Raw genomic sequence first — 9,828 nt, forward strand, 5'->3', positions numbered from 1 at the left:
CAGTAGTGTGGATTTTTTTTTTTTAACTCAGGCGATCTTGCTCGGCGTTGTGGCATGCGTATAGCAAGATTTGTCATGATCACTGTGAACTACACTGCTCAAAATAAACCAGTGGCGAGCTTACGATGGGATTTTATTTTTTAATGTTACGCTAGTCTACCCCACGCACCAATGCACCCATATAAGCCGTATACTATCATCGTCGGGGTTCAGCAGCGTTCAACGGCGTGTACTTATGGGGGTCGAGTCCCTTCTCGGTACTCATTTGCCGAAGTCGCTTTTCGAGCTCGGGGTCCATAATATCCGTACCGCAGCAAGGGCATGAGATGTTAGCGAAAGACTAGAAATTCAGAATCGAGATCGCAGAGAGCGGTCTTCCGGGCGTTGCGGAGGGAAACTCTCTCGTGCACCTTGCCCGAACCGCCCGAACCTTGAAACCTTCGTGTTTAGGCTCCTCTTGCGTTTGACTATACGATGCCCCTTCATGAAAGATAACGATCGATTGTAAAGAAAAAAAAAAAAAAAGGAAGGGGATGAGGAGAAGGGGACTGCGTAGTTGTGCGCTGTGGTGTAGTTTGTCAGCCGCGGTTCGGCGTCAGCTGACTGCAACGGAGAACGCGCGCGCCGACAGGAAGTAAACAAACTGTTCGGTGCCCGATTATTATCGCAGCATGACTCCCGCCCTGTAGCTTTTTTTTTCTTTTTTTTTACGCCATGTGGTGTTTGTACAGAGCGCACTCTGAAATGTCGCGCGAATGGAGCCGCGTCCAAGTTCACCAACCGAGGCAGCCAGGAAAGAAACACGTGAAACCGAGATGGGCGTTGATAAGAAGAAAGAGAAGAACTTCAGACATCTTATAGTAGCGCGAAAAAACACACACATGACAGGGTACAGGACGGGCGCTAACTGCCAACTGTTTATTGGAAGGAAAGAGGAACGTATATTTAAACCCTCGGCCACTCAGGTGTTCATAGCCCCAATCGCACTCACCCCACCCGGTATCAAAATTCATCAATGACAAGCCTACGCATGTGTGAATAAACACAACAAGGAAGCGATAAATAAACGATACAGATCTTAACAACAGTCAAACGTAGCAAAGCAGTGTGAAGACTTGAAGCAAAAGCAGACAAAACTAAACAACGTAAAAATTAGAGCTCACATCAAGGTAATAACCAAAGGTAACTAGCAAAGAGGCAATAGCAGTCAATCCCTCGTAGCAAAAGCAGTGTCCATAGCAAAGCAAAAGCAGTCTGACAAAAAGCCGTAAAAAACCAGAACAAAACACCAAGGTAACAAAAGCATTTTAACAAAAAAAACCAACAAGGTAAAACCAAGGTAAAAAACCAAACCCAAGGGTAATAACAAAACAATTGTAACAATAGCAGTCAATATCTCGTAGCAAAGGCAGTGTCATGTATACAAAGCAAAAGCAGTCAAAATCTAAAAATTAAACAAGGTAAAAAATTTATATATAAAAATATAAAAACGCCACAAATACCAAAGACAGGTCGTCCGAAGCAGGTTACAAACAGTGGACAATGGAATACTCATTTCAGATCATATTATCGAGGAAAGATACCTCACTGCTGTAGAGCACTACAGAAGACTCACTGATAGTTAGTTCCTCTTATCTTTATAAAGTACGCAGTCTTCTGTACGTAGTGCTCTACAGCAGTGAGGTATCTTTCCTCGATAATATGATCTGAAATGAGTATTCCATTGTCCACTGTTTGTAACCTGCTTCGGACGACCTGTCTTTGGTATTTGTGGCGTTTTTATATATTTTTTTATATATAGATTTTTTGCCTTGTTTAATTTTTAGATTTTGACTGCTTTTGCTTTGTATACATGACACTGCCTTTGCTACGAGATATTGACTGCTATTGTTACAATTCCTTTGTTAGTTACCCTTGGGTTTGGTTTTTTACCTTGGTCTTACCTTGTTGGTTTTTTTGTTAAAATGCTTTTGTTACCTTGGTGTTTTGTTCTGGTTTTTTACGGCTTTTTGTCAGACTGCTTTTGCTTTGCTATGGTCACTGCTTTTGCTACGAGGGATTGACTGCTATTGCCTCTTTGCTTGTTACCTTTGGTTATTACCTTGATGTGAGCTCTAATTTTTACGTTGTTTAGTTTTATCTGCTTTTGCTTCAAGTCTTCACACTGCTTTGCTACGTTTGACTGTTGTTAAGATCTGTATCGTTTATTTATCGCTTCCTTGTTGTGTTTATTCACACATTCCTAGGCTTGTCATTGATGAATTTTGATACCGGGTGGGGTGAGTGCGATTGGGGCTATGAACACCTGAGTGGCCGAGGGTTTAAATATACGTTCCTCTTTCCTTCCAATAAACAGTTGGCAGTTAGCGCTCGTCCTGTACCCTGTCTTGTGTGTGTTTTTTCGCGCTACTATAAGATGTCTGAAGTACTACACCAACTAGGCCGACAACACATCTTACTGAAAGAGAAGAAAGGAGGGACACTGTCTGGAATGAAGAGATGGAAACAGAAAAAAAAACGTGCCAAGAGGCTTTACCCTTCAGCAAAAAGGGGGGAGGGGGGATCGCAAAATAAACGTTATCACTCGCGTGAACTGGGCGTGAACTGGCTTAGTCGCTCAAAGTTGTGCCTCTTTATCCCTAAGCGATCAGCTGCCGATCGGAAGTGTAAGAGTTGGTTTTGACAGGAGCATAGACAGGAGTTATACACAACTAGATTTTTCCTGCGGAAAGGGCGGGGGGGGAGAGATAAACCGCAACAAAGGAAGAGGACTTCTCCAAATGGCTCACCGACAGCAATAAGAGCAGGAGCCTTCTCCGGTTCCTAACCGAAAATAATTTGCACGGGTTCTTATAATATGCCTTATGGTAAGCTTGCGTAACAAAAAAAAAAAAAAAAACAGCGCGCGCATGCAGTAGTGCAACGATCGAGTGACACAGTTCGGCACAATGTTACAAGTGGCTCACAAATGCACATTTATTTTTGTCCCAGCTTTTCCAGGAACAGCGGGTACAGAGCCAGCTGGATGGAATGGAAGTGGACCTCGCAGGAGATGGGCGTTGCGACTCCCCAGGCTACAGCGCCAAGTACCGCACGTACAACGTTACCATACATACTGACCATATTCTGCAATGGAAACAGGTAAGAATAGGAGAGGTAATGGCAATGCTGCGATACGAAAATTGGCAAGCTGCAATTCATATTAACTGTGTGAAGTCAGCTGTAGTGCCCATTAGTGCTAGTATGGGGCTTGGCCTTAACTTATCGAGTCTCAGTGCAGTGTTTAACAAAAGGCGACAATTTCTGCATATTATTAGGAGAAATTATTTTCAGCCTCACCAAGAGTGCTCTTGGCAAGTGCTGCTTGCATGTCTATATATAAAAAGAATCAAATTAATCATTATATAATACAAACAATTGAATTACAAGATGTTTCATCGTTGCAAACCATTGGGGAAGAGGTACATTTGCTGACATATATTATTATGTAATGAGCTTTTAATTTCATCTATCTACAAGCTGCCACCCAGCTATCTGGACATATTGCAAGAGCAGCAAATCGCCCATACAACACTACTTTGATGCTTGACGCATTACTAAAGATGCATGCAGTTGCTTGCTTTAATAATTAGGGCGAATACATGGTAATAACATTATTCTATACTGCATTTAAGAAGTTGGAAGCTGTGAGCAGGTCAAAGGGCTATGAATCAATAGAACCATGGATCCAGACAATCACAAGTCTATGTTACTGCCCTGGGCCAGGGTAATGGTGACCTGATCATCAGCATGTAGTGCAGCCTGTTGAACCACTTATGCGATAAGCGTGATGGCCATGATAGACCATACAGCAAATGCCTGCATTAGCTCCTTGCAAACAGGCAATGGATGAGCAGAGGTAATCTGTTTTGTATAGGTTTTTTTTGTGTAAAGTTTTCACTTTGATGCTGTTTGGAAGGTGCGTCACGGCTCACACTTGTGGCATTTGTCAACCAATGATAAATTTAAGAGATAGGTAATGCAAATAGAACTTCACGGAAAAAACTTTTTACACATCCGCACATTACAGCATGACATAGCCAAGAAACATCCTCCCTTGAATCATTTCATAATTTGGTCATCAGATTTGCTCCCAAATCAATTGCATACTCGGATGAGGGGATGCAAGCAAGGTAAGTTGAATGAGAGAGAAGGATACGACATTATTTTTTACTCCAGTGCCAGTACGCATTCCAACTTTTCTGCATTGCATATGCAAACAATCAATCCTTGCATGAAGCATTTGATGTATGTTCATAATATTGTCATTGTAAAAGGAACAGAGGCCAGAGGAAATAGAACTCAGTACAAAAAAATCAGAAGTTCATCTATGAAAGCCTGTGCTTCATTCGCACCATATCCTTTTCTTCCTTTCGATTCTTCAACTTGCTAAGTAGCCCAACTAAGCAGATCGCGTTTGGTTAATGCTACAATAGCCACTACGACCAGCACTCCCCTTAGTACAGTGCTTGATCTGGAGCTGTCATGTTATCAGGCAAGGTAATATGAGACCTTACAATTATGACTCACAGGAGTCAATTCTGACATCTGCCAAAAAAGGGCACCCACTATGTCAAGTGAATCCCAACTCCTGCTCAAAGTATGCACCCAATGAGAAATTTTCCACAATCCTTCCATCCTGACATTAAATACTCTGCTGTAAAATTAGCTGAACCTATCTTGTGTCTTTCTCTTCGAATCTCAAGACTGCTGCCATGTCAAAGGTAGTTTTCATACATTTTGAGGAGACTGCGGTGCACACTTCTGACATTCTAAGAATGCTTCATATAATATCGTAAAAACATATTTGCTAGCATGGTAGCACTAGCCATTCTATAATCCCCTTCCATAGAAAAAGTGAGACAGGAGGCTGCCGACTGCACAGGCCATCTAAGGGTCCTCATTGGAAGTCACTGCTCTTATGTTAGAATAGGCAGATGGGATGACATAAAGAACGAAGTTGAGGACAAGCATGAAGCGCAGGCTGAAAAAACACCTTGTCTCTCTTTTGTGCTCCTCATCTTAGTGCAGTCCCAAGACAAAGGCAGTTTTTAAAGAACTGGAAGTTAACAGCGCAAGTTTCCGACCCCTCTAGAACCATCTCGAATGTCCCGAGGCTACTGTATTGAAGCTGCAAGAATGCTCAAGGTTCACTTGACCACTTGAACTAATGATGATCGCTAGAATACAACAGCAGGGAGAACACAGGTGATTCACGATATGATGCTGTATAGCCCATGTCATACATTCATTTTGCTGCTTGGAGATCATTGCATCACATTCTTAATTCTAAAGGCGCTGAACATAGTAGCTAAATCAGAAGCAATTTCTGCTGCAGTGTTGTGAATATAACGCATAATGGTTCCTTATGGTAGCCTCTTCTGTATAATTTTGCTGGTAGGCAACAAGAAACACATTTTTTTTCCAAAGTATGAAAAATTAATTCATATTTACCTTCTTTATTAGTCACATCTGGCTGTAATTCACTTTAATGAAAATTCCTCAAGGCTCCAGGCACAGACAAAAAAAGGAGATGACCGCTGGAAAGTAAAGATGGCAAAAGCAAGGAAAGGACATTTCAGGGTCGCTGCAGTGAAAACGCAGCCTACGTTTTGTAAGTTCAAAGTTTGTTCTACTTATAATATTACACGAAAAACTAAGTGCACTGTTGTAATCTCGATTACTATTTCATGCAGCGTACGTCCACAAGCTCCTCCAAGATGTGGAGAAACGGTCTTAGGGCTCTTCGCACAGAGAGAGAGCTGCAAGCACAGCTTCAGAGTGTCACTTTATGACGGATGCCTATGAAAGACCGTCAAAAGAAGAACTGATTGCTGCTCACAGACACAGATTTGCTCTTCACAATGACTAGTCAATTACACAGTACAACTGTCAGTGTGCTTAACCTAAATGCTAAACAGACTGGCATCATTTTTTAAAAATACACAGCGCAACAAATATAGGACAAGCGAGTAGACGGGAACAGCGCTGACTATCAACTGCATGATTTATTGAAAGAACACTAATATATACAAAAATGCTCTGACAACCAAGTGCGCATGTTCGCAGATAAAACAACATTTCAAGTTTTATCTGCGAACATGCGCACTTGGTTGTCAGAGCATTTTTGTATATATTCGTGTTCTTTCAATAAATCATGCAGTTGATAGCGGTGTTCCCGTCTATTCGCTTGTCCTATGTTTGTTGCGCTGTGTATTTTTAAAAAATGATGCACCAACTAGCTCAACTCACAGTTCTTTTGAGACTGGCATCAGCGCCGCAAAGCATTGGCCACTGGAGCCGAGAAAATTGTTTCAATATGTTTGCTGCGGCTGACAATAGCTGGAGCGCAGTTTCATATGACTTTTGTTGTCTGAGTGAGTGCAATCTTGTACCCATATCTCTGCGTTTTCCTTGTGGCTGCGGCTAAGCAAAAGTGCACACAAAACATGTTGCTGTTTGCTTATCGCGGCAACTACACATGGTGTGCGACCGCTCGCAGGCCTTTCAAGTATTATATCAAAGCTGCCGCTTGAAACAAAAGTAAAAAAGGCAGATCAACTGTGGGTTCAAGGCATGTAAGGCTAGATTGCAAATAATTATGCCAGTCAGAGTTTTTCAGCTTCTTGAGGCCAAACTAGAAGTAAATGGAAATTTCAAGTGAGCCGGCTTCACAAGTGACCATGTAACATCTCTCTTTTCATGGGCTTGCTGTTCCCCATCCGTTAAGCTACACAGTTTACAAGACAACAGTGTAATTATGCTGATTATTATTATGTGCGCGAAATAATACAGTGTTCTTAGCGGAAATTAAACTGCTGAGCGACTCAATCAACTTCATTCAGATTTTTTTCCTCCTGTCGACAGAAAAACAAGTGCTAAGGTAGGAACAAAAGGCTACTAATGCAGTAGCTTGACGAGGTTTTTAAACTGCTGAGCGACTCAATCAACTTCATTCAGATTTTTTTCCTCCTGTCGACAGAAAAACAAGTGCTAAGGTAGGAACAAAAGGCTACTAATGCAGTAGCTTGACGAGGTTTTTACCCCTGTTTGACATGGACGACAGACAGTCATATTTTTACAGTGATCTGCTAGCGAAAAAAAAAAAGATCAGCAAGTAAAAGAAATGTGCAATATGAACAGGTGCTGTGTCGGAAACAAAGTGTGAGAAATGTACATGTATTTACATTCACTTGCCACTGACTCTTGTACACACTTTGAGTATCTTTAACGCGCAGAACATAAAAGAAAGACATGGTGACAAAAAAAATATTAAAGTGTCACATACATTCGAATGTACACCGCCCAAGCATAAGAAACAAGGTGGTCACTTATAAAACTAAGAAAGCACAGTTTTTCGCCGAGGAGAGCAATTCTCTAGGAATCTCGAAATAAAGTCGCTTTCTTTGTTTTTTCGGTGCGTCCTCGTCACTGCACGTCATGTGAAACCTTGCAAGGGCCAGATACAGCATGCGTATCCTAATACTACATGTTTACCGCGGCGGCTTGTACCTCTCCGGCTCTACCGCTCAGTCGTTGGTGGTGAAACTGCGCACGGAGCTTTGATATTACGGTAAACTTTATTTGCTCGTAGGAAGTTAGGTAAGGGTGCTTAATTCGTTGCTGCTGCGTACAATGCAAACCCGCAGTCTGTACCGGAATCGGGGCCGAAAGCCGCCAACGCCGGCGCACGGCCGAGCCAGGTAGGCGCAGTTGTCTTAGGTAATTTACTATAAGGCAAACGTTTATAACCTACAAACTTACTACGAGACAAAATGCAACCTCCCTGAGTAGTTTCACGCAATCAAGTGAACGGTTAAGACGGTAGGATTTTAATAGCCGCCACAGTAATGATGCATCACAACAATGACTAACTCGTTGCACCTGTGAAACCGTCGCTTATCTGTGCGCTATGTTCAAGCTAGTAAACACATTACTTACCAGCGTACGTTGTCGCCTTGACTTGATCCGAGGTGCGTATTTTGGTTTGGTGGACACAGGAACGGAGCAGCGGTTGCCTCCGAAATTTTGCTGCACTACGTAAGGAGCAGTGGATTGGGGCACGACACTTAAAGCACCGACTTAATGCTGTAAACCTGTAAGCCGACTTCGAAGTTCATTCCGCATGGGCGACACAAGAAACGAGAACATTCACAGGCGGAACGTGACCCGCAAGTACACTGCAAGGAACTGATACGAGACCGCCGCTTGCGACCGCGCCGCGATTGCCGTGGTGCCTACGCTGCCTGCGCCGCCGCCTGCGCGAAGGGCAAAGATGCGCGCGTGCGCGCGCGAGACCGGAAGTGCAGGAAAAAAAAAGCTTTGAAAAAATGTTTGTCAACAGAACATCCTCATTTTCTTTCCTGATAACTAAAAGTTAAGCGTATTTCAATTTTTCTGGCATAAGCGATAGTTTAATGGCTGTGTGACGTCGCAAAGAAGCAGACCAATAGTCATTCGAAAACGCATGCACGTAGCAGCATTGCACAGAGGAGGAGGAGGAGGACTGGCAAAAGTCGAAGGAAAGAACGCGCCAACTTTCGAATGGGATTGTGGGACCTGTACTGCGCGTAGACGTGTATTATTGCGTTCAAATGTGTATCGCAGCATAATCTAGCGACTGAGATAGTTTGTGAGGAGTGCTCGGGAGGTGTTTGTGGGCCCCTTTAAGTACATAACACAATATGCTAGGATCTGGTTTCTGGAACTCTATGATTAAAAGAATGTATTCTATTGCACACATCAATGCTTTCATAAAGCAGCAGCACTAAGAGAGCCCTTTGGAACAAACATGTAGTAACAAGTAGTAACAACAGGGCGAACTGCAGCTAATGTAAATACATTAACTGCCATCCTGGGAAATAATTACCCTGGCTTTAGTCCCACATAGCAATAGCTACACATCTTTCATGCCGAAATCAATCAGTTGTGAGTGAGCTGTTTTTCTCTTCTGGTAATGCCGTTGAGTCTCCATTTCCTTTTCACACCTGTGTCCCATATTTCATTTTAATTTTCCTTTAGGAGGATTAGGTGGGAGTCGTAAGAAATCGTGCATTTGTTCATACTAGAGGCTATTCAATGTTAGATCATATTCCATAATTGGTATCTTTCCTGGGTTGCGCTGGTTCAGTCTTCACTACATTTTTTTTAGCTGTATGCTGGAACCGTCGACCATATCATTCCTTTTTGAATGTTTCTTTCAGCATTTGTGATTTTAACGTCTAGTGAATGTCGCCATAGCAGATTCTCGTCTTTTATCCCTACTGCACACATATACATTGGCATATATATATATATATATATATATATATATATATATATATATATATATATATATATATATATATATATATATATATATATATATATATTTACTGGGCCGACTTGGGCCCCCAAAACAAAACGGCTTCATCAATAGTAGCAATCGTGCTCATCGGTCGTCGAACTATGAATGCACGTTCATTCGACCGTGCTCAATTTAAATTGGGCGTAGAAACATCTAAAGAGATCAGCGAAGGCAGACTAGAAACGTCAGAAAAATGGACAGGCGAATCGGCGGCTACGAACCGTGCGAGTAAAGGTCAATTCAAATTTACTGTGGTGGCCATGTAAGCACTCAAGAACTGTATTCCTTAAAAATATGTACTGTTACGACTGTGCATCATCCGCACTTGCGCGCTCTTTTGTTCGCCTGTGGACATGGATAAGTGCTGTGGATATGTGGTGTTGGTACAATGGCTCTAAGTGAGCCTGTTTCCAGGAATCCTGTTTTGTAAGCCTGTTTTGCTT

At 42.3% G+C, this 9,828-nt stretch overlaps 1 long non-coding RNA gene across 1 annotated transcript; it reads right to left on the reverse strand.

The window, feature by feature from the left end:
• Positions 1-2,969: 2,969 nt before the first annotated feature.
• On the reverse strand, positions 2,970-8,262 carry LOC146187744 (uncharacterized). Its single transcript, XR_014707144.1, has 3 exons — positions 7,981-8,262; positions 5,494-5,579; positions 2,970-3,126 (listed from the first exon to the last, which is right to left on the reverse strand). It is a non-coding gene; the product is annotated as an uncharacterized LOC146187744 (long non-coding RNA).
• Between the last annotated feature and the right edge of the window lie 1,566 nt (positions 8,263-9,828).

The sequence above is a fragment of the Amblyomma maculatum genome, chromosome 5 (genome assembly GCF_055883805.1).
Source record: "Amblyomma maculatum isolate TAMU_Amacu chromosome 5, ASM5588380v1, whole genome shotgun sequence".
NCBI lineage: Eukaryota > Metazoa > Arthropoda > Arachnida > Ixodida > Ixodidae > Amblyomma > Amblyomma maculatum.